Here is a 25,079-nt window from a genome sequence, read left to right as displayed (position 1 = left end):
ACATGTGAACTTCCTTTAAAAAGACATCTATGAGGGGACACTGTTCATCTGGACATGCCTGTTCTAAGTCTCAGAATCTTGATGCTCATCACCAAATGGGGGCCACACCCTGCCCAGGAAACTACAGATAATAATTTGTCTTTGACTTAACACCTGATGAACGTGGTTAAATATTATTTGGGCCATGAAAGCCATAAAACATTCAATGTCCATAAATGGATAGGATCCACACAGGCTCCAGAGTCAGGACACTGGTTTCCAATTCTTCATCCTTAAGGACATGGTAACAACCCATGACCAAAGGCCAAGGGACATTCCCTATAATGACTGAATCTAGAGCCTTTTCTCTCAGTTACCACATGGAACATTTCTCCCTCACATCTGGTTTGCTCTGAGGAGCCTACTGGTGGCTTACAATAGGCCAGAGAAAACATTCAGTCTTCATTGGTTACAGCCAACTGGATGGTTACAGAACACCAAAATATCTGTCTGCCTAATGTGACCCTTCTATGTCCACCATCTTTCTTGTAGTTGGCTTCTTCATGCAGCAACAGCATATTGCTGAGTGGGGAGGAAAGACGAAACCCCATCTTCGCAGAAATTCTCACTTTCTGTTTGGCAGGCAGTTGAAAAATGGTTCTCTGTTGTACAGAAACATCCTGAACACATTATTAGATACATATTGTGATTATTTTATTAGTAGATACAGACAAGATTACAAAGAGCTACATGCCTTGCCAAAGTGTTTAAACTTTCCCTGTGCACAATGAGAAGCCATCAGAAGATATTTAGTCAGTGAGTGACAGTAAGTTAGCAGTAAGTAAACAAAGATAACTCTAGCAATTGTAAAATAAAATAAGGAGAAACTAGTAGAAAGACTAGATAGAATACTAATCTATTTTAAATATATTTCATTATATTCCAAATTTTTTTCAAGCAGAGAACTGCTTTTCAAGATCCATCTGAAGGTCTCAAAACACACACTTCCAGCTTGATGGCATGACCTCCCTGACAATAGCCATTATATAAACCAGAAGACGTAGTCTTGGGCATCAGTAAGTTTGTTAGTGCAGACTGCTACCCAAGAGAATTCTCTGGTTTCTAACAGCAGAGGAAAACAGACTCAATTTTTCTGTAGCCAGTGACCCTATAACTGGGTCATTTCTAAGGTCAGAGGAGCACTTCACCAATACTCTAATTCTGAAATCCAAGTCATGTTCCAGGAAATTATTGGACAAAACTGTCATTTAGATTAATAGAACACAAAGTTCCCCTTGTAAATATAAATGTAATCAATACATTAGTGATCTGTAGAATAGTCACATGGTAGTTTCCACAATCCAATGTCCAAAGAGAGTAATGGCCCAGTTTTCAACTGGCCCAGTGGATCCCTAATTCTTCTGTCACTTCTGGCCTCTGGGCTTGCCATGTCATATCCCTAGAGACATTATTCAATAGACCAGCTCCCAGCTGGACCACTCCCATGAGGCCATCAGGAACTGTCATCTCCAGCCTCCAGGGCAATATACAACACCACAAAAAAATTGATCACAGGAAGAGGGTCAACCTTACTATACAGGGGAAATGTTCAATTGGGGAAGAAAGGGAAAGCCTAAGCTATCAAAGGCAGTATAACAGAGGGAAGCACATTCATTTTGTTAGCAGACAGACTGGATTCCAATATAAGCCTTGTGTTTCCATGGGCAATTCACCCGACTCTCTGAATCCATTTTCTCATCTATCAAATGGGAATAGGAGCCTGTGGCTTACAGAATTGGGGTAAAGATAACAGATGGTATATATGAGGCACCTAACACAGAGTCTGATGCCAGGAGGTATGGGGGCCATTAGGGTTGCAATCTGGTTCTCCTCTCCCTCAGGCACAGGATGGAATTGTACTTTCCAGCTCCGTTTGCAGTAGGCCTTGGCCATGAGACTTGTTTTGGCCAGTGAATCTTAAAGAGCCAGTGAGACTCACCACACGCCCTTCCCTCTACTGTGATGGTCATGGTAGCATGCAAGATAAAGCCTCCATCATCCAGGGTCACTGTGTGACCGCAATCAGAAGAATGCCCCAACAGACCCTCATGGGACATTACAGCATGAGCAAGAAAATAAATGTTCTACGCAGTTACTGAGGTGTGAGGGGTTCTGGTTACTGCAGCATGACCTATCCCGCATGCTGACCGAGAGAAGTACCCAGTGAAATCTAAATAATGTGAATTTTGTTGTTGTTATTTCAAAATATCACCTTTGAAAAGAAGGTGGGAATGCCTGTGAAGTCAGATTCCGACTAAATGGATCCCAAGGCTGATCCCACAGCAATTCAGCAGTTGAGGATCCTGATACATTAGTTATTTAGACTTAAGAGGAAAAAAAATAAACAATCTCAGCTCCTGGATCTAAACGATGCCTCTGTGAATCAAGGATTTAAAAGGTCACATTGAGCCAAGTAGATAAATACACAAAAGAGTCTCTACAGATTAAAAGCTCGAGGGCACTAGACCCCAGCCAGAATGATCATAATCCAAGAATCAGGTCAATAGCCCTGGAAAATTACTCTTAAGTATTTCCAGCATTTAAAACTCCTCAATGGACCAGAAAACATCTGTTTCCTAATCTATTGGGGAAAAAAGCCTCATTGCTAAATAGTAGTTGGCACCCCCAAGCATGAAATTCATTGTCATTTTCCTGGGCAAAACCAAACACACACATTAACCCTCCCTCAGTTGTCATCTGCAGATGCCACCAGCTTTAGATGCCACAACAGCAAGGGAGATAATGTATTCTACCTGACTTTACATACAAACAGAAAACAGAATACTTTGCTTTCCTTGAAACTGCCAAAAAAACGTCAGTATGAACTCCAAAGCACCAGCATCCATTTCTTTACAGACATTTGATGTAGAAAATGAAATATGTTGGACTATTGAATAAATATAATCGGTTTCCTTTGGCACTGACCCTAGTACAGCATAAAGAACATAGGCACCGAAGCCCGACATATCCTTCAAATTGACAGAATTCGAATCCTGTCATTACCACTTACTAGCTGGGTGATCTTAGACACATCACCCTCTCTGAGACTCAATTTGCTAGATTTGGAATAATAGTGACAATAACAGCTACCACTGGTGAGAGTCTACTAGTGCCAGATATGAAAGCTTTGTGTACAGTCAATCTTTAAGTCCTTACAAAAACCACATAAAGCGTGGTTTATATGGATCCTTTTTTTTTTTTTTTTTGAGACAGAGTCTTGCTCTGTCACCCAGGCTGGAGTGCAGTGGTGCCATCTCGGCTCGCTGCAGCCTCCCCCTCCTGCCTCAGCCTCCCAAGTAACTGGTACTACAGGTATGCACCACCACATCCGGCTAATTTTTGTATTTTTAGTACAAAAGCATTTCACCATGTTGGCCAGGCTGGTCTTGAACTCCTGAACTCAAGTGATTTCACCCACTTTGGACTCCCAAAGTGCTGGATATTTGGATCTTACACAGGAGAAAAATAAGGTTCTAAACTCATAGGGAGAAAAGCCAATGTGTAAAATTGGGTCTGTCTGACTCCCGAGCCTGAGCGCTGACTCCTGAGGACGTTGCCCCTCTCAGCCCACCTATTATGGTAATAGAAATCACAGCATGCAGGCGAAACCTCAGCACAGTCCCTCACACAGAGTCCACACACACCCGGTGTCAGTTTCCTACCTTTCATCGCCCCCTTTCCTACCTATCTCATTCTGTTCCCTTCACATTTCCACCTTTTTCCAAATGCTTTAAAGTTCCTTCTAAGCCTAAAATCTCCAGTGGTCATAAAAAGACTTCTGGACATATCTTGATGTTCATACTAAACCTCCCATTAATTTATGGAGATATGGATATCAACACAAAAACATGTATGGCCTTAGATGTGTATATATAGATCTAAATATAGAAATAGTGGAAGGAAATGTTAACAGTGAATATCACTGTATGGTGGAATCATGAATGATTCTTACTATCTTCCACTTTTTTTGTATTGTGTCTGATGAGAGTATTTTTTTTAACAAGCAGGAAACACTAGCTATTTCTAGATATTTTTCAAAACCATGGAAGGGGACCATTGCACTCTTTTTAATTTTTTCAATATTTGCATTTGTTTCCAGAATAAACAAGGGCAATTCAGTCACTAAAATTGTATTTCTTTTAATTTTGCTTACTTTTTAATATGTTCAAATGCTACAATTAATGCACAGAAAAAAAAATCTAGTTCACACTTAGTGCTGATGATGCTCCTTCAACGTTGTGAACAGACAACTGTAGCCACAGTGGGCCTGTGATGACAAGCGTTACTCCAGCGTGAGACAGGGAGACCCAGAATCAGGGCCAGTAGACTTGTTCATACGGGAGATGGAGGCTGAACCTGGGTTCAGAACCAGGCCCAGCCAAGCTCCTCCCCTACCCTGCCCTTTCCCAAAGTGACCATTTTTACACAGAAAACCAAGCTTAGGTCTGGCTTGGCTCCCACATCCCTAGTAATGGCTGGTGATTCTCTCAGACAGTCAGGGCTGCCCAGATTGCCTCGGAAAATTCATGCCAGGAATAAGCTTAGTCTCCTCCTCTTCAAATCTCCCCAGGCAAAATAGAAAGCCTGTGTGCTATCTTCAGAGTTTCCTTCAAAAATCATGTTTCCAGACCGGGCGCGGTGGCTCATGCCTGTAATCCCAGCACTTTGGGAGGCCGAGGCGGGTGGATCACGAGGTCAAGAGATCGAGACCACCCTGGTCAACATGGTGAAACCCCGTCTCTATTAAAAATACAAAAAATTAGCTGGGCACGATGGTGCGTGCCTGTAATCCCAGCTACTCAGGAGGCTGAGGCAGGAGAATTGCCTGAACCCAGGAGGCAGAGGTTGCGGTGAGCCGAGATCACGCCATTGCACTCCAGCCTGGGTAATAAGAGCGAAACTCTGTCTCAAAAAAAAAAAAAAAAAAAAAATCACGTTTCCTTTGGCTCCACAGAAGTGAAGTTAGTTCTCCCTGTTCCAAAACAGAACCAAAACGGCCACGGAGTACTGTGTACTTGAATCACATTGACCCAAAGTGATCACCTACCAGATTGCCTCTAACATCAGGTTCTAGAGGTCCTATGCCCTCAGCTTTAAGCAAGAACCTGAAAAGTAACAACAGACTAAAAATTTGCTTCTGCTTTTGCTGTAAGACATTGTTGAGGCTGCTGTTGATTCCATCACCTATTTTCTTGTGCAGCCCCAAGTTGGAGTTAAGACTGAGAAATCCTTGTCTTCCACAGGAACTGATGAATTTTCTTTCTCATGAGTAAATTATATTTCCCTTTTCAAGTTGCTTCCAGGAAGTTCAAAGCCAAATGCATGGTCCTGCAACAACTATGCCAAGTCATGCAGCCTGAATACCTGCAGTCGGCCCTTTCCCATAGTCTCGACATTTCATTTACTTTATATTTACCCTTATTCTTCCTTTGTATTATTTGTTAAGACTTTATTCTTCACTACCTATTAGCCAACTCAAAGCCTGTATAAAATCTATCAGATATAAATTAATAAGGCCAGGCGCAGTGGCTCATGCCTGTAATCCCAACACTTTGGGAGGCCAAGGAGGGCAGATCACTTGAAGTCAGGAGTTCCAGACCGTCCAACATTGTGAAACCCGTCTCTACTAAAAATACAAAAATTAGCTGGGTGTGGTGGTAGGTGCTTGAACCCAGGAGGCGGAGGTTGCAGTGAGCCAAGATCACGCCACTGCACTCCAGCCTGGGTGACAGAGCCAGACCCTGTCTCAAAAAAAAAAAAAAATGAGTAAGACACTGCTGGCTGACACCAGCCACACCAGAGACATGCCATCCAGAAGATACGCTCCAAAGGGCACTGCTGGCTGACACCAGCCACACCAGAGACATGCCATCCAGAAGATACGCTCCAAAGGGCACCAGAAGGGGCCTCTCCTTGCCCCACCCCAGTCTCAGCTACATGACAGCTCACATTTTAAATTCATTCATCTAGCAAAACTGGTTTTCTCCTATTCTTAGGAGTTAAAGCAAATATACTTAGGAAGGATGCCTCCCTATTTATCCTTGCAAATGTTTATTATGATCTTGTCTAATCATATATAGCTAAGCACAGGTGTGGATTTAGGAAAATCAACACTAACAGAAAGGACAATTGAGTTTGATGAAAGATTTAAGGGGTGTTTGAGGATTAGGAATGTTTGCACTTTGAGGAATTGCCTTTCTGAAACAAGCAAGCTTGTAAGTGAAAAGGCTACTTGATACAAGAAAAGGGGGGAGAACAGGCTAAAACTCACTCTACCTACTTCACAATTTGGAATAAACACCCAAACCGAAGCCAAGGAGTCTGTGGTGAGGGTTTGCTATGTACAGTAGCCAGCACCTCATAGCATTTCAGAGTTCACAAGGAGCTCTTTTCGGATATCTTATTTAATCTTCAGAACGACCCTGTATGTTTCCATTATTCTCCTTATTCCATAAATATGAGAATGGCGGCTCAGAGAGGTTAGTCACTTGTCCAAGAGCACACAAGCACAGGTCCCTTCCACTAGAACATGGCCACTAGGGCCAACCTGAGCCACATCCGTGTCATGTGTATGGAGCACACCAGCAAGAAAGAACAGCTGTGCTGCCCCTGGCCTCCAGCTTACCAGGAGATGGAGTATGTGAGATCTGATTCCAGCAGCCTTCTGCCAGAGCCCAGCGGCCTTCATACCACGCAGTCTGCCTTCGGGTAACCCTAACAGATCGCCAAACAAAACTGTAACTGACAGTAGAAAATGAAAACCTCTGTCTGCTGCAACGTCCATGCTGAAGAAAAGATGAGATTTGCCAAGTAGAAAAGAAAAGATTTGCCAAGTAGGAAAGTCTGTTTCCTGTACTTTACACCAATGGTTCTTCTTTTACTCTGCATATATGAAAGTGTTTCTGGGGCACTTGAGTATGGGGTGCTAAATTTATGAATTCTAAATGTTCTAATTTATTTATAATCAAGTATATGTGAAATAAGAAGAAAATGCAACTCTCAACAATAAATTACACCTCCCTCCCCCACCACTTATCAACCTCGAAGCCCTCCTCACAGACAGCAGATCAGGGTTTCTTTTTGTGTGTGTGTGTGTGTGTGTGTGTGTGTGTGACAAAGTCGCACCCTGTCACCCAGGCTGGAGTGCAGTGGCATAATCTCGGCTCACTACAACCTCTGCCTCCTGAGTTCAAATGATTTTTCTACATCAGCCTCCCGAGTAGCTGGGATTATAAGGCCTGCCACCACACCCAATTTTTTTGTATTTTCAGTAGAGATGAGGGTTCACCATGTTGGCCAGGCTGGTCTCGAACTCGTGACCTCATGATCCGCCCATCTCGGCCTCCCAAAGTGCTGGGATTACAGGCGTGAGCCACCATGTCTGGCCAGATCAGGGTTTCTAAGTCACCATGTTTGAGGAGCTCCTGCAGTGACAGCAGGAAAGCCGCCCTCCCATCCATTCTCACCCTGTTTGGGGCAGGGGCCCTAGCCAGCACTAGCCAGAGATAAATCCAAACCTCTAGGAGACCCACTAGGCAATCAGACCTTTCAGAGGAGCCAGGGTGGATGCAGGCAAGCTGCAGGACCAAGGCACTGTGATGGCTCAGGTGAGCTCTGTCATGGGAACAGTGAGGAGACCTGCAGTCAGAATTGGCAGTGACCCTGGCCAGCAATGACAGCCTGGAGCTCAGGAGGTCAGGGTCAGCCCAAAGCAAACAGACAGGCCCAGGGAGGGCACTTGTTACCATTGGCAATGGAGGAGACCAGAGAGGGCACAGAGGCCAGAAAATCCAGCAATGGATTTTCCAGCACAGGGCAGGAGCTCCTGAACTAAAAGACAGAAGTCAGGGTGTCAAATCCTAGCACCAACATGTTCTGGCTGAGTAACCCCAAATATTTGTCCTTGGAGTTTGAGACCAGCCTGACCAATATGGTGAAACCCCGTCTCTACTAAAAATATAAAAATTAGCTGGGCATGGTGGCGGGCGCCTGTAGTCCCAGCTACTCGGGAGGCTGAAGCAGAAGAATCACTTGAACCTGGGAGGTGGAGGTTGCAGTAAGCTGAGATCACACCATTGCACTCCAGCCTGGGAGACAGAGTGAGACTCTGTCTCAAAAAAGAAAAAAAAAAGTCCTCATTGTGCCCAAGTTTCTTGATTTAAAAAATAGGAGTAAGAGACCGACTTCACAGGATTGCTGTGAGAAGTGAATGAGATAATATTTATTAAAATGCCAATGCAGGCATTATCTGGCACATGATAGGTGTCTTTTTCTCTTAAGACTCTACTGGAAGTCTCAAGTGCTCCATGCTCCAAACTAAATACAATGGCAGATGTGGATTTCTTTTGCTTCTCTTCTTTTCTTTGTTAGTTAGAGTACCTAAAAGTTGGTTCTTCAGTATGTGAGAGTTCAATTTCAATGTTACTTCCCCCTTGCATCCTTCATACCTTTCTAATCTTCCTCTAGGCATTGTTAAATACACTTCTCCAAGAAACAGTATATTACATACTTGAAAATATTATAATATTCAATGAGGGGCATACCCACCTCTGCCACAGTCACCACCACGCCCTGTTGTCTCACTCCTGGCCCCATCTGCACAGAGGTGAAGAGCAACAGCACATACAGCCCGCGCCAACCCTATCATGACATCAGACAGCCATGATTCTATGATGGCTATCCTACTACTGAGGTTGAATACAGTTCCTTGGCAGCAGAGTCTAACTCAGCAGAGCAGCTGTAAGTCCTCAGGTGGCAGAGTCTAACTCAGCAGAGCAGCTGTAAGTCCTCAAGTGGCATCAGGCAAGTGGTAGCCTTGGCAAGATGGGGAGGGAAATGGAAGTACATCTGGAGCCTTCCGGGTGTGGCCAATACAGGTAGCAAGTCAGCATCAGCTCAGTTTCCAAAGTACCACTGTATCTTAGAAGAGAAACAATTACTCAAGAAAATCAAGGCCTGTGAGCCACTCTCCATTTCCCTCCTTTAGAACACAGAGGGGGGGAAAAATGCTTGAAAGTAGATCTGATTTTCAAGCTTTCACTCTGCTTTTGCTGAGATGACTTAAGCTATCCAAACCTCAAAAGCCTCTAGCCTCCATGAATTCCAAATTACCTTGGCAGCAGTGGGGAGGGCAGTGACCAACAGTTTCCTCTTCGAATTCCTTTAGCTTTATTGGTATGGTTGGAAGGAGTCAAGGCAGAGCACACCTAGACAGCAACTGCATTTCAAATTCCCAGGCCTCCTTCAGCCTGTGGCCTTGCTCGGCTCACTGTGATGTAGCTGAATGGGCCTTGGGGGTTTTATCCGTATGAAACATGCTGTGTTTGAGAGTTGACAGCTTGCTGAGCCATTGCAGAGGGCAGGAAGATCAGGAAGGAAAACAGCATTCATGGAGGAGTCTCACTGGAAGCTCTCAGGGGCTAGAGATGACATCCAAAATATTTAACAACAAAGGAAGGCAAGAGAGGACCACCAAATCAAAATGATTGCCCCACCAGTCCGGACCCCAGTATGTCGCATCAACAGTCACATGGAGAAAGTAATGTTATTATCTACATTTTACAATTTTGCAAATCTAACACAGAACTCATGAACAGCTCTACAAGCTTCCATCTGGTCTGCTGAGAGGCCTGGCCACTGCCTCCGGGAAGACAGAATGAGGCCAGTGAACAGCTGTAAAATATCTTTTAGAAGAAGGACATCTGGTCTGGTCCTGGAATCACATAAGCTTCCTGGTTGAACTCTGAGGTCGTGGGGTTTATTATATTTACACGAAGAGCCATATTTTCACCAGAATCATAATGCCGTCAAATTGGAGGACAGGACTTCAGAAATCACAGCGAGGTTTCTGCAGGCTAGTGACAGAACTGAGCCCAGAACCCAGGCCTCTGGTTCCCACTCTGAGAACTTTCAGGCCACAGATGCACCCTTGTTCAGGCCCTTCTGATGTCTGTAGCATTGCATGGTTTGCCAAGCTCAGCTTTGCCACAGGTGAAAACAGGTGCAGAGGCATCTCAGCTCTAGACTCACGTTTCTTGATTGGAAATTATAACCAAGTGATGGACTTGATCCCAGAAGCTCCTATGAAGATTCAAGAATTGAACTGAGGGTGAGGAAAGGCAGTATGTTAAGACTGGAAACTCATGTATTTTCAAAGTGATCAAATTGAGGCACTGTACCCTGTAGTGCATGGAAATAGTCTCATCTTGATCTGGCTGCTCAGTTAAGAGAGTGCACTGGAGGCACTTTACTGGGTACATTTCATGCCTCGGTAACTTTTTTTAAAAAGAGAAAGCAAAGCCATAATCTGTTTATTCTTCACATTGAAAGCCCCTCTAAAAAGCCTAAGCTGAAATTTAAAGATATTTACAGAAGCGCCCATAAAGAAAAATAACCAAGCCTGCTGCCACCCAACTGACAGGTTTTTAAAGCTTAAGCAAGAAAATTATACGGCAAAGCCTGAAATGCCTGCCCCACCTCCAGGAGCACAGGCATGTGCGTGCGTGCGCGCACACACACACAGACACACACACGTGCAGTTCCAGCTTCTCAGATACAGTCAGCCGCATGCCCACAAACCTGTTTCCTGGATATATTGTCACAGCCACTAAGCTAATGAGATCCCAACTGTCACCCTCAGTTTTTACATCTGTTTTTAGTGTTTTCATTCCAAGACTGTTGCCCAAAAGGCAGTGAAAGGCAAAATGCACAATATCAGCCTTCTTCCTCCTCCTCTTTGGAATAGTAGAGTCCCCACGTGGCAGCCTGGAACAAAGGCCCTCCGCTCCCTGGAAAGGGAAGGCTCTGATTCAAGGAAGATGGCAGGGCTAGAGTCTCTGTGCCACTTGCAGCAGGTATTGATGGGTGACCACAGCAGCTAGGCAAGGGAAACAAAACTGTTAAACTCTCTAGAAAAATCCCGTGTTACAAATCAAGTGCCAGAGCAGCAGCGGAGACACCTGAGGGCCTGCGCTGATGGGGTAACTCAAAGTCGGGGCAGTGTGACAAAGACGCTACTTCAAATTGGAGGAAGGGTAATCTTTCCGATTGGATAAAATGAAGGAAATGAGGCTTTAATGAATGTTGTTTAATAAGTCCCCAAACGTGAAGTATGTATAGATGCTCTGAGGAATCAGCAATCCACTGCAAAATTACCTTTAACCTGAGAGCAACAAACACGAGTCCCTAAATCATGACCAATTTGTTTTTATGACAAAAACAAAAACGCACCTTTTTTTTTAGCCAAGTCAGTGGAATTTTTCATAAAGAGATTTTAAACACTGGAGGGAAATATGCTACTTCGGTGATTATGCTGAGGTGGAGGCTTAAGAGAGGTTACATTGCATTTTCCATAACACACATGTACTTATTAGAAAAGGATGTACTTATTAGAAAAGGTAGTTTTTAACTTCTTTTCAGAGCAATAGGGAACAGGCACATTTTTTAAAAAAAGAGCAATAAATAGAAATGTTAAACTGCCCCACTGCACGCACACACACACACACACAAAGCACACAAATACATACATCACACACACACACACACACGGAAATACTGACTAGTCCCTTCCATTCTGTCTTTATTTTAATGGGGAGCAATGATTACCTACCCAGGCGATTGTTTGCAAAACACCATGCAGGGTGACACTGCCACACTGCAATTTAGTCAGGGGCCACACGGCCTGGCAAGGATGCTGGCATGAATTTTTCATGGATTAGCCGTGGCTAGCTTCTTACAGGATGTGCTGTGACATCAGGTTGAAGGCATGCCCAGCCAAGAAAGTGAAGTGAGAGCTGTCAGGGCAGAGGTGAGAAGAGTATCATCCTCTCACCCACCCAAAATGAGCTGGTCAGAGGACCAGTCTCGGCCAAGAGCACTCAAACCAAATCTTGGTCCCTTCTCTACCTCTCACTTTAATAGATAAAACTGCTTATGAATTATTGAACAACTACTAATAATCTAACAATTTAACAATTGATAACTACTATAACTATTAACTATTTAATAATTGAATAGTTCATAATAGACATCTGTAAATTATTCATAACTGTCAAGCATCCCCAGTGGATTCTTGGTGGTTTGCGAGTTTAAGAGGAAGAACTAATTCCATTTCCTATAAAAACCCCAAGTGTCAGGACTTGATTCCTCTTAACAAAATATCAACAGAGGGAGACTGGCAGGCTATCAATCCTTGCCCCCTTTTCTTGCCCAGAAAAGCTCTTAGAACTTTCCAGCAGCCATGCTGATGGGGGAAAAAATAACTGTGGCCTTCCTGCAACAGTTCTCTTCTAGCTAACTCTATCTTTGATGCAACAGACTCTCCATATGTACACACTACCAATATCCTCCTGAGTGAAATGGGAGCTGTCAAAAATCTGGAACCAAATCTATACTCAGAATTAGTTGGCTCGATCCCTTTGTAGTTCACAAGCATGATGATTGGGTGCTCAAGCCCATGTGTGAGGCGTGCCTCCCTCAAACCTTGTTATGTCGGCACAGCACCATCTGACGTAAAAAGGAAAAAAAAATAATTGGCCTAATTTCAAATCCTCCTGGTTTATGTTCAGCAACTAAATTACTCAATCACTTATGAACTAATGCTTGCGATTTTGAAACCATGGATTTATATTTTCCATATTTCCTTAAGTTCAATTTGATTATTTGTGGATGGACTCTTCCCTCTTTTTTTAAATTTATTATATTTTTCTCTAAAAACTGGAAGATATTACTTCTTAGATCTTTCAACCTGAGCTTAAGAATACTTGTGAAAGAATTATCTAAATTTTTTTTGCATTTTTTTTTGAGGGAGTCTTTCTCTGTTGCCCAGGCTGGAGTGCAGTGGTGGGATCTTGGCTCACTGCAGCCTCCGCCTCCCGGGTTCAAGTGATTCTCATACCTCACCCTCCTGAGTAGCTGGGATTACAGGCTTGCACCACCACATCTGGTTAATTTTTGTATTGTTTAGTAGACATGGGGTTTCACTATGTTGGTCAGGCTGGTCTCAAACTCCTGGCCTCAAATGATCTACCTGCCTCAACCTCCCAATGTGCTGGGATTACAGGCATGAGCTACCACACTCAGCCCAAAATTTTATTACCTTAAATCTCAGATCTTAAATTTGAGTTCTCAAAATTAAGCGCATTGAAACAGCTGAAACACTCATTCAAAAAACTAACTTCACACAATGCAAGATATACATTTGTTGTATCTGTTTATAAGTTCTCAAGTGCAAGAATATGTCTAATCTTTATTACATTTCTTAAAAATCATACTGACAAACAGATGGTCAGAATCATTTAAAAAAATCTAACATAGAAATTTATGAATAAGTTCTAAGTCTACCCTGTCCAATAGGGTAGCCACTATCACATATGATGGAATGGTTTGGATATTGGATATGTGAATCTACTTTTTCAATCATAAATTTTATAAAATCTAGATACAGATCAAGTACTTCTAATGAAAGTTTAGCATCCTATTGAGGATATAAAATATGCACAGAATTTCAAAGACTTAATCCAGATGAAAAGAATATAAAATCTCATTCACAATTTTTTAACATTGGTTATGTATTGAAATGAAAATGTTTTAAGTTGGATTAATTCAAATTAATTTCCACCTGTTTCTTTTAATTTCTTAATGTAGCTACAAGAAAATGTTAATATGTGGCTTATGTTATAATTTTATTGGACAGCACTGTTCTAGCTAGCTAAATATTGAGGGATAACTAACAACAATAGCATATTATTCATTTATTGTCAACATGTATTAGTATATCTTTTGTAGCTATTGTAGGATTACAATGTTAATTATTTTCCCACACTCCTTTCATTCTATGTCTAAATATTAAACAAATATGGGAACTGAATGGCTGATGGCTATCCTAAGAAACAAAGGTGATTTATTCTACTACTGCCAGTGGGCAGTAGTAAATGTCAGTCATTCCAACCACTCCCATACAACCTGGCTCTTGGCTGGGCACAGATACATAAAAGACAGCAATAGCATTGCTAAGGGGAATCAAGAGTTACACCCACACTAGCCATCTTAACCAAATATATAGCATTCACAAAGGGGGCCACTGAGTATGACATATGAAGACAAAATCCCAGTCTTACTGAGAGCCATGAAAAGGCCTTTTGCAAATGATGTATTCTGGAGTACAGGTAGCATCTGAATTTTATTATAGACCCAGTCACCTCTATATTTCATCTCTATTTCCGGTTATTGAGAAATTCCCAGGTTCTTTTTTCTTACCCATCATAAAGGTTATAGACATCATCAGGTATGTCCCCTTCTTCTCTTTGTGTCCCATTATACAAGATGGCACACCAGTACATCACACAACCCACCAGCCACCACTCACTTCAGAAGCTTGTCAGGATTTTATGCCTGTTTATTCATCTTGGCAAATACTTTTTAGGGTCTACCCTCTGTCAGCCTCTGTTTTAGGTACCGGTGTGATGTGACAGAAAATAAGGAAAATACAGATCATTGACACTTATATTGTTTCTGCATCTTTTTATGATTTCACAGAACTCTATAATTTCCTGAAAGCAAATTAGTAACGTGTACTAACTTTTTAATTATGCAATGTTTGAAATATGAAAGAATATATAAAGAAAAATGCAATGAATAATCATGTACCTATCCCTCTTGAATTCCATATCCTATTTCTTTCCACCTTGACCCCACTAAATTAATGTCTATTAGTAAAAGCATAATTTCCTTATGCTTTTACTACATAGCCACATATCCCTAAGCAATATATGGTTTGACATGTTTGTTTTTAAATTGTATATTGATAGGGTTTGGTTGTGTCCCCTCCCAAATCTCAACTTGAAAATTGTATCTCCTAGAATTCCCACGTTATGGGAGGGACCCAGGGAGAGGTAACTGAATCATGGAGGCCATTCTTTCCTGTGCTATTTTCATGATAGTGAATTAAGTCTCACAAGATCTGATGGGCGTATCAGGGGTTGCCACTGTTGCTTCTTCCTCATCTTTTCTCTTGCTGCTGCCATGTAAGAAGTGCCTTTTGCCTCCTTGATTCTGAGGACTCCCCAGCCATGTGGAACTGTAAGTCCAATTAAACCTCTTTTCCTTCCCAGTCTTGGGTATGTCTTTATCAGCAGCATGAAAATGGACTAATACATATATACATAAGTGTGTTTTAAATAGGTGTTTTTAAAAACTTACCAAAGGTTGAAATAAGCAACTATCTCTGACTATATCAGAAACCTCAACAATTTACCAAGTTTGCTGATAAAAATATATTTTCCTTTTTACTCACCACCCAAGTGACATATAAACGAATATAAATTTAAATATTGAATATGAGTACATATGGGCATGTACATAGCAGACAGAGTTCACAGCTAGAATAATAAAAAAGAAGTTCAGTGTGTTCCATAATCATTAAAAATATTGAAGGGAACTTGGAAATCACTTGCATACATGGGGGCATTTTTCTAAACTAAACTTTAAATTGGAATTTTTGAATGCTGCAAAACATACAGAAAGGTTTACGATGAAGCGTAAGCCTCCTCCTGTCCTCACCCAAAAGCCACTCAGTAGCCTCCCCACAGGTAACCAATATAACTTCTCATGTACATATCCAGAAATATTACACACAGACAAGCAACCATGAATATATTAATATTTTTATCCTCTGTTTAATGGAAATGGTAGCACCTTGCTATTTTCATTTGATAGTATAGCTTATAGACCTTTTTATATTAATACATATGAGCTGTCTTGTTCTTTTTAATAGCCACATCCATTGTATAGGTGTGTCATGCTTGACTTAGCCTGTCCCATTGATGAAGAGGTTGTTTCAAATCATTTGAAACAAACAAACAAACGAGTGCTACTGGGAAGACTCCCTGTATACATTTCACAATGTTCAAGAATATCCACAACACATATCCCTGGAAATGGAATTGTTGAGTCAGGGAGAGAGAGGTAGATAGAGATAACATATTTTGGTAGCTATTACAAAAGTGTCCTCCATAGAAATTATACAATTTAACTCATACCAGACATTTATAAGAGCATCTTTTTCCCCACACACTTTGCCAACGTAATGCACTATGTGTTATGTTCATCAAACTACGTGGTAAATGGTATCTCAACGAGGTTTTAATTTACAAATTTGTTTTAAGTGCTTAACAAATCCTGAATTTTAAAAGGAATAAGCATAATTTAAAACAATACAGGCAGGGCATAGTGGTTTATACCTGTAATCCCAGCACTTTGGGAGGCCAAGGTGGGCGGATCACCAGAGCTCAAGAGTTTGAGACCAACCTGGGCAACATGGCAAGACACTGTCTCTACAGATAATACAAAAATTAGCCAGGCATGGTGGCATATGCCTGTAGTCCCAGCTACTTGAGAGGCTGAGGTAGGAGGATTGCTTGGACCCAGAAGGTCGAGGCTGCGGTGGGCTGTGATTGTGCCACCACACTCCAACCTGAGCAATGCAGTGAGATCCAGTCTCAAAAATAATAATAAAAAAAATACAAGTGAAGAGATATAAGAAGCCTAAAGAATGAAACACTGAGTTTGTTAAAAGGAAGGTGCTATAAAACTCAAGGCATGACACTATCCCATAAAGAGGTTTATTAGTTTCATCTGGGAAATAAAGACAAATATCTACTTACAATACTGCCCAACCTCTTGTATAAACTAATTCAGACTGTTGACACACATACACTCCTTATAAAAACTCAGGGTGGGTTCTCGCATATAGAGAGAACCACCCAGCGCTGGTCTGAAGTTCAACTGCTCAGAAATATCAATACTATACGTGAGTGGCTGATGTAGGATAGCATTCCCGGACTTAACTGGTGAAAAGAAAGGAAGATGAAGGAAAAATTAAGGGTAAAAGAAAGCGGTTCTTCCCAATGTCACACACACCCTCATTGACCCCATGATTGTCCCGTCCTTCAGATCAGCAGTGGGGGTGGATCCTGTGGATACCAAGATCCATGAACGTTCATGTCCCTGACATAGAATGGCATGATATTTTCATATAATTTGTGGACATCCTCATACAGACTTTAAATCATCTCTAGATTCCTTATAGTACTTAATACAATGTAAATGCTATGTATATTTACATTGTATTATTGTTTACATTGTATATTATTTACGTTGTATATTGTTTAAGGAATAATGAAAAGAAAAAAGTCTGTACAGGTTCACTACAAAGGCAATTTTTTTCTGAGTATTTTTTACCCATGGTTGATTGATTCCACAGATGCCAAACCCATGGATATGGAGGGCTAACTGTATTCTTGAAATTTCCTAAGACCTGATCTTGAGTGTTCTCACCACAAAAAGTTGTAACTATGTAAAGTGATGAGTATATTATCTTTATTGCGATAATCATTTCACTATATATACATATATCAAAACATCACATTGTATACTTCAAACACATACAATTTTTATTCTTTAAGTATACCTCAATAAAGCTGAAAAAATAAATAAGTAACCATGAAAAAATAAAAATAAAATGAGCTACCTCTCAAAAAAAAAAAAAAACAGTGGAGGTAGAGCTGGGTCACCTGGATTCTAAACCAGGGCTTGGCTCAAGTGGATCTTGTCAAGTTGCTCGAACCTCGTGGCCTCTGGCTCCTTGTCTATTAAAATGAAATGGTTGAAGTGGAGTTTTAAGGTCCTTCCAGCTGAAAGACACCACTGATACTACTGATTAATAGATGATGAGTGGTTTTTCATTCATGACTGGAGACTGAAAAGGCTCCACTCGCCTTCATTCTAACATGCATTTGCTGGACACGAGGCTATAGCTTGAGGGTGGTCAATAACCACTGAAGCCAAAGAACAGAGATTTCTACAAGCATTAAGTAAAGGCACTGTAACCTCAGGATCTGGCCAGAGTCCGCTGACAGGCATATCTGCTTGATCACATACCGTGACTGAGAGGGATGAGACAAAACAATCTGAAATCTGGTGTCAATAAGGTCGATGAGGATTAAAATCAACGGGACAAGAAACTCACTAAGCTTAAGATCCTTGCAATGGAAGTGGTTATTGCACATCTAATCACACCTACCATAAAGCCCAAGAGAAACCCTCCACTAAATGAGCTTTCACATCATCAGCTACAAAGCCTGTGATGGGGCAACTGGTCCTAAGGATGCCCTGCAGAGTTGTACATCCACAGGAATGAAAAGCAAGGAGGTTCAGAAAACAAGAAGATCATATCTAGAACTCAAAATCCAGCAAAATGGAAGTCACCAGAAAATATCCAAATCAAGATACAGGCATAATGGTCATTTTTATCAAATACAGAAATTCCATCGGCCGAAAAACAGACACTAAATGAAAAAAGGGACTTGGTGCAGAAAAAACGTTGAAGAAAGAAAACTGAAGACCTAAAATAAGAAGGTAGTCAGTTGGCCAAGCACCATTTTCCACTTAGGAATTAATTATTCATTTGCTTAACAAATGTTTATTATTGTAGACATTTTGTTATACTTAGCTACCTTCCTGCTATCTGCCATCAAGTTATTTTATTGTTCATTAACTGGTCCCACCCAAAAGAGTGAACAAAGAAAAAAATTTAAACTCCTGGAAGTTGATCTTATTCATGTAAGTAACAGCAGTAAAAGATCATGTGACATCATCCAAGAGGCAGGAAGAGGAAAAACTGAAATTGAGTCTTGTGGAGAATCCATAGATTCCATTTGTCCATCATTTAAGAGCCTGTGTGGCTGTTAACTCCACTGACACGCCCTAGAGCTCTGGTCACTTGACCTGGCCTTAACATCCCACCGAGGAGCTGGCTTGTTCATTTCCAACTTCCTACCTCTGGGCCTCCTGAATTCTGACTCCCCACCTGGAGCAGGTATCCACAAGCAGACACATCTGGTACCGTGACACATATGCTCTCAGCCTCACCCCTAATTTCAGCCATGTCTGGGTGGACCATTGTGTGCAGGCTTCAGCTCACTTCAAGATGATCATATCTTACATATACCTCACAGCCTCAGTTCTTCCCAGGGTCATCCCCAAGACCACAGAGGCTACTGAGAGATACCTAGGCCTGTCCACATGCGCAGTTCACAAGTGCAGGAGAATGAACATTCTCAGGGCCAACGCCTGACCAACAGGGGAGACAAGCTGATGGTAAACGCTGTCCTGGCCTCCTGGCCTTACTGCTGACAATTCTGAAGCCTCCTCAGAAGTCAGCTGGGTTGAACTGCCATGGCCCACAGCAGTGACCTCAACCATGCATCTGTCTTAGTCAGCTCAGGCTGCCATAACAAAATACGACAGACTGGGTGGCTCAAAAAGCAGAAATTTATTTTCTCACAGCTCTGGCGACTAGGAGTCCAAGGTCAAGGAGGTGGCAGGACAGGGGCCTGGTGAGGGCTCTCAGTTGTCTTGCAGACAGCTGCTTTTTCACTCTGGCCTCACATGGCCTTGCCTCAGTGCATGCGCATGGGGAAAGAGAAAGAGGACAAGCTCTCTGGTGTCTCTTCTCATACAGACATTAATTCCACTGGGCAGGGCCCCACCCTCAGAACCTCATTTAACCTTAATTACTTTCTTAGAGGCTCCACATTGAGGGGTCAGGACTTCAACGTATGAGCTTGGTGGGGACACATTCAGTCCGTAACAGCATCCTTACTCCTTCCCTGCCTCAGCTCTACTCTTTCACTGCCTCAGTCTCCCCATTCCCTCACTCTGACTTCCTAGAATCACCTCCCAAATAAATCACCTGCACAGAAAGCTTTTCCTCGGGCTCTGCTTTGAAGATCCCAGCTAAAATAGCGGATCTCCTGACATTGCACTCTGATGCCACCCAGCCAGATGTCCTCTGCCAATCTCATACTAATCCCCTCCCCAGGCTCATCTTCTGTTCTCAACTCCCTCCCAATTTAACCCACCCATCACCTAGACTTTAAGTTCACTGTCAAGTTATTCAACACATACATTTACTGGGTTCCTATTACAAGCCAGGATCCTAGTGCAAATGCTCACAGGTCTCAGGCAGTTAACGGGTCGGGGGTTAATGTGCCAGCTGGACCAAGGTCCCTGTGTCATGTGCCCAGTGGCACCAAGTTCCATAATTTTCATTTAAAAGTAGGAATTTTTTATTTACATTGAAAAAGGGATCCATTTTTATTTTGTCTCACTTTAACTTTGTTTTATAATGATGCAAAACATGTACATGTTTTCAAAGTCAAATATACCAAAAAGGTACATTCGGAAAAGACTAATTTGCATCCTTTCCACCTGTTTTCCCCTTGCCCTTCATGGGTAACTATTTATTAGTTTTTTTGTTTATTCTTCCACTTAAAAATATATAAGCAAAGTATCCCAATTTTTAAATGTTAGTAACTAATTTAAATCTATTCATCATACGACATGGATCATGCCATCATCTTAGAGCTTCTAGTTTGACACATCGGTACAAATTTCTGGGGAGGGAGCAGGAAACAAACATAGCCCCTAAGCTCTCAGAGCTCTCAGCCAGAGTGAGAGGCATTTATCACACAGCATGACAAGTGCACCAATAGGGTCGGGGGAAGAGCAGTGGCCCCAAAGATGGCTACATCCTTATCCCTGGAACTGATGAATGCTCAAGGGAGACGTGAAGGTTGCAGCTGGGATTAAGGTTACTAATCCGATTACCATGGATCATACACATGGGCCCAATGTAATCACAGGGTCATTAGGTGGAAGAAGGAAGCAGAGGAGTTCAGAGTCAGAGAGACATTTGAAGACGCTGGCTTTGAAGATGGAGGAAGGGGCCACAAGCCAAGGAATGCAGGTCACCTCTAGAAGCTGGAAAAGATAGGAAAAGAGGTTTTCCCCTAGAGCTTCCAGAAGGAACACAGCCCTACTGACAGTGTGATTTTTAGCCCACTGAGACCCACTAAGTTTCAAGCCACTAAGTTTATGGCAATTCGCTACAGCATCAATGGGAAACTAACATATGGGATAAACCCAGGATGCCAGTCTTGGGGGAACACAGGGTATCAGGAAAGGCTTCCCAGGGAAGATGACATTTGGCCAAGTCCTAAAGGATGAACCAGGTTTGTAGGGTGGGAGCTCCAAAAGGAAGTATCATATCAAAAGCTCTTGTGGTATTCAGGGAATTTTGAGGCATTAAAAAATGGCAAAATCTTAATTCCTTCAGCAATTTTTTTTTGAGATGGAGTCTTTGTCAACCAGGCTGGAGTGCAGTGGTGCAATCTCAGCTCATTGCAACTTCTGCCTCCAGGGTTCAAGCAATTCTCCTCCTGCCTCAGCCTCCTGAGTAACTGGGATTATAGATACCTGCCACCAAGCATGACAAATTCTTGTATTTTTAGTAGAGAAGGGTTTCACCATATTGGACAGGCTGGTCTCAAACTTCTGACCTCAAGTGATTCAACCACCTCAGCCTCCCAAAGTGCTGGGATTACAGGAGTAAGCCACCATGCCCAGCAGCAATTTCTCAAATGATTCTCTTAGGAATGCTATTAGCTAATTCGCTTCATTTTACAGATCCTGAATAAGAGAGTTGGAGAAGTTGAGAAACCTCAAAAGGTTACACAGTTCTGGGTTTCTCTGTCTTCATTTGTGAAATAAGTTAGATTAGGTGAACCATAAGACTATCCATGACTACTTACCAGATAAACTCAGATATGTAAGAAATATAACAGTTCTCATTTTTTCCATATAAATCTGGCTCTGGTCCCCCATACCACTGGGCTAGAAGGAAATTTGATCTTGGGTATTACTGATGCATATACATGCCATGTACCCTGGCCAAGGTTATGCCAAGGTCCTGGGGTCTCTGAAGCATCTATGCATCAAGGAAGCCCCTGGGGGCTTATTCTCTGGTTCTCAGTGATTACAGCTAAGATGTCCATTTTCCCAGCTGGCATTAGGTCCAGTGGTTCTGATGCCTCTAGGGTCACATGTTCTGTGGCAAGGCTGGGAGTCCATATTCCTAAATGCATCCTCAGTAGAATGAACATGGTGCCATCTCCTCCATGGTACCACCACATCTCTAGCACATTGTTTCCATGGTAACTGCTTTCCAGGTTCCTAGAATCTCCCTCCCATTACTCCCCTCTGCATCTCAAAGGCTCTTATTTCCATCCATCAGGAACACTTGGAGACATCGCTCTGCAGAGCTTCACCTTTTACAGAAGAAAGGAAGAACTGCCGTCTTCCAGCAATTTTGTCTGCCTCCCTAATCAGATCAGAGAGGACAATACGGAATAAAAGAAGACTACATCATTAATATCTCAATGAACTATCCTGGCACACCTACGTTGCAGAAACAGGGATGATAATTTTTGTTTTCTCTCAATAGGGAAAAACACTACTTCAGCATTTATGGCCATAAAATTAACTTATTAAAAAAATATTATCCCAAAAATAATAATAGACTCTCAGTATTATATAATCCAAACACAAGGTCATGTCTGCTTGGTGGTTGGTGAGCCACAGAAATACCCTAATCTTGCTAGATCTTGTGAGAAGGATGTAAAAATGGCACCATGATGTTCTAGGGATTCTCTGATAGCAAAGGGAAGGAAAATAATTGAGAAGATCAGAATGAGGGAACTCAGAGTCAGTCAGCAAGGATTTTGCTTTGAGGACTTTTCTATCTTGCTCAAGAAGTTGTTAATGTCACACACTGAAATATTCAGGATTCCTTCTTGGTGAAACAATAAAGTAGTTTCTCCCTGTCTCTCAAAATAATATTTATAATAATGATTGTATTAGGCTATTCTCATGCTACTAATAAAGACATATGCGAGACTGGGTAATTTATAAAGGAAAGAGGTTTAATTGATTCATGGTTCCACAGGACTGGGGAGACCTCAGGAAACTTACAATCATGGCAGAAGGGGAAGCAAACACTTCCTTCTTTACATTGCAGCAGAAAGGAGAAGAACTAGTAAAAGGGGGGAAAGCCCCTCATAAAGTCATCAGATCTCATGAGAACTCACTGACTATCACGAGAACAGCAGCATGGGGGTAACTGTCCCATGATTCAATTACCTCTCACCAGGTCCCTTTCATGACACATGGGGATTATGGGAACTACAATTCAAGATGAGATTTGGGTGGGGACACAGGCAAACCATATCAATAATAATAATAACAACCATTTTTCTCTTTTCAAGGAGATCTATTCCAGCCTAGAAAGAAAGTGCTCTCTCCACTTCCCATTCAGAATAAGTGCAACATTATTCACAAAGCAGCTCACCTCTGGTAGAATGCTTACCTGCCGCCCACCCCATAAAGAAATTGGAACCTTGTCCATTGATGGCCAGTGTGTCATCTGAATTTTTACCCTCTGCCAGGCAGGGCAAGGAGAGAACATGCTGCCATCCCTCTTAGTTACAGGATTCCTGAGCTTTTCCCTGATACTTGGCATATCTATCCAAGTACCCAACTCTAACTGTACACACACTCTGCATGAATGATCATTATTCACTGGCAACAAAGGCCATCAAACTTCCTGCCATCACCTTGCCAGGAGAAGCCACCACTCTTTGAACTTCACTTTGGAGCATTCCCATTGTTAATGCTGACAGTAAGCCTCATGAATTATTCAACAGCTTCTTTATCTAGGCTGGCAAAGAACAGTGTGTTCTGATCAGAGGCTGTAGTGTCCTGATCAAACAGGACTCATCCACCCATTGCCTTCCAAATTCTCTATGGGTACCAGCAGTCGCCTCCAGATATAAGCCCAAATCCCTGGTCACAGCTGCTGGTTCAGGAACCAGCAATTTCTCCCAAGGGGGCCAGCTAGGTTCTGGCTCATGCTCTATCCTATTAGATGGCGAAGGATGGTAAGGGTCATCATCACCTCTCTTTGCTCTAAGAGCAAATCCTCTCACTCACCCAAAAGGTCCAGAATTGCAGTGCTTAGCATTTCCTGGGGAGGGAAGACTGAGAAAGTTGAAGCAAGCTCCCCAAACACACCACAATCTGATTGAAACCCATGATCTGTGTCAGAGTGGCAATTTAATGACCTACAACTCTTTCTGGTGGAGATCATGTTCCTGGGTTGTGGGTTTTCATTCACTGTGAGAGGGTCTCTCTCACTCGGACATTTAAACTGGTCAAAGATTAATGAGGTTCCCGGCCAGGCACAGTGACTCACACCCGTAATCCCAGCATTTTGGGAGGCCAAGGTGGGCAGATCACCTGAGGTCAGGAGTGCGAGACCACCCTGGCCAACACGGAAAAACCCCATTTTTATTAAAAAATTAGACAGGTGTGATGGTATGCACCTGTAATCCCAGCTACTCGGGAGGCTGAGGCAGAACTTCTTGAACCTAGTAGATGGAGGTTGCAATGAGCCAAGATGATTGCACCACTGCACTCCAGCCTTGGTGACAGAGAAAGACTCCATCTCAAAAAAAAAAAAATGCTTAATGAGGTTCTTTCAAGATGGAACTAGCAGCCCCTAGGGAATCTTTTAAGCTGAACTGGCCCTTCATTCTGTATTTTACACACATCATCCATTCAGTCTCATTAACAACATGTGAGGTTCACAGGGCAAGACAGAGATGAACCACATTTCATAGATGAGGAAACTGTCATAAGCCCAGGAATGCATAACAAGTCCACGACAGCCATGTCCCGACTCCTGTCCCAATGCTCTTTCCAGAATTCCAGTCCCAGCTGGGTGCAGTGGCTCATGCCTATAATCCCAGCACTTTGGGAGGCCGAGGCAAGAGGATCACTTGAGCCTAAGAGTTTGAGACGAGCCTGGGGCAACACAGTGAGACCCTGTCTCTTTTTAATAAATAAATAAATAACAAAACTTCAGTCCCCCTTCCTTCCTTCCTTGGTTCTCCTTCTCCAATACAGATTCCACGCAAATCCTTCTCCAAAGTACAGAAAACATCAGGCCTTTTTGCTTGATTTTCCTTTGTTTTTTGTTTTTCCAGATTTCTGTACAATTTACATTCTCTACATGCCTGAATTTCTTGGAGAGGGCAAATCTGCACATAACTCACAGAAATTAAGGTGATATAAAACTCATATAA

General features: G+C 42.3%; 1 protein-coding gene and 1 non-coding gene across 5 annotated transcripts in view; one reads left to right on the top strand and one right to left on the bottom strand.

Annotated features, from left to right (window-relative positions):
* FRMD3 (FERM domain containing 3) overlaps positions 1 to 25,079 on the bottom strand; it is a 297,724-nt gene that overhangs the window by 195,615 nt on the left and 77,030 nt on the right. The window lies entirely within an intron of this gene.
* LOC135268726 (small nucleolar RNA U13) lies at positions 12,450 to 12,549 on the top strand. Its single transcript, XR_010337088.1, has one exon. It is a non-coding gene; the product is annotated as a small nucleolar RNA U13 (small nucleolar RNA).

The sequence above is a fragment of the Aotus nancymaae genome, unplaced genomic scaffold, assembly GCF_030222135.1.
Source record: "Aotus nancymaae isolate 86718 unplaced genomic scaffold, 86718_ANA_hifiasm-v0.15.2.pri h1tg000041l, whole genome shotgun sequence".
NCBI classification, from domain to species: Eukaryota; Metazoa; Chordata; class Mammalia; order Primates; family Aotidae; genus Aotus; species Aotus nancymaae.
Note: the sequence above shows the minus strand (reverse complement) of the source record. Positions and strands in the feature narration are given on the sequence as shown.